This window comes from Nicotiana tabacum, chromosome 8 (assembly GCF_000715075.1).
Source record: "Nicotiana tabacum cultivar K326 chromosome 8, ASM71507v2, whole genome shotgun sequence".
In the NCBI taxonomy this organism is placed as follows: domain Eukaryota; kingdom Viridiplantae; phylum Streptophyta; class Magnoliopsida; order Solanales; family Solanaceae; genus Nicotiana; species Nicotiana tabacum.
The window spans coordinates 172875212-172876137 of record NC_134087.1 but is presented as its reverse complement, the minus strand read 5'-3'; the positions used below and the strand labels follow the sequence as shown (position 1 = coordinate 172876137).

The following is a 926-nucleotide window of genomic DNA, read 5'->3' as shown; positions in this document are numbered from 1 at the left end:
CACCTTTTTGGTGAGGATGATCATTTGTGTCATCAAAGTAGCCATATTTTTAGCTATGGTGTTAGCTGGGTCTAGAGCCACTGAGTGAACCACATGAGTGATTGGAGCATTCCTTGTTGTCCACCCTGCGTTTTGTGTCATCTTGTCAAGCAGGATCTTGCTCTCTCTGAATGTCTTGCTCAAAAATGCTCCACCTACTGAAGCATCATCATTAGCCTTCAAAGTATCTGTTAAACCCATGTAAAATCTCTGCCCCAACATTTGCTTCGAAATACCATGATGTGGACATGCAACTAGGAGACCCTTGAATCTCTCCCACGTTTCATACAGCGTCTCAGTGGGTCTCTATTTAAAGCTCAATATCTCATCAATTTGTTGAGCAGTCTTGTTGGGTGGGTGAAATTTGCTCAAATATTGCTTGACTAATTCCTCCCAAGTAGTGATGGAGTTGATAGGGAGTGAATTAAGCCAAGTCTGGGCTACTCTTGTCATTCATAATGGAAACAACAACAAACATATTGCTTTCGGTGTGACATTGTGCTGTCTCTGCATGGCACATATTGAGAGGAAGTTCTTTAGATGTTGCTGAAGATCTTCAATGTATGACCCATAGAATAGTCCCTTATTCTACAACACATGTAACATGTTATTGGTGATCTAAAATGAGTCTTCTTGTATCTGTTGGACTACAATAGCAGTTGTTAAGTTGTCAGCTGTGGGTTATGCCCAGTCATATAGTGCTGCTTCTGGCACAAGAGGTGCCACACCCTGATCATTTGGGTCATTTGCGTTGTTTCTGTTGTTTGGGTCATTCATGTTGTCCCTGTTGTTTAGATTATCGTCTTCCATGTCTGATTCAATTCTTTTGGTTGAGTTTCATCATTGTTTGCCTTTCCTGTTTGCACTGTTCAATGCCTTGGACACCT

At 41.5% G+C, this 926-nt stretch overlaps 1 non-coding gene across 1 annotated transcript; it reads left to right on the top strand.

Moving 5' to 3' along the window:
- Window positions 1-271: 271 nt before the first annotated feature.
- On the top strand, window positions 272-378 carry LOC142163751 (small nucleolar RNA R71). The gene has a single exon (XR_012694680.1). It is a non-coding gene; the product is annotated as a small nucleolar RNA R71 (small nucleolar RNA).
- Window positions 379-926: the final 548 nt, after the last annotated feature.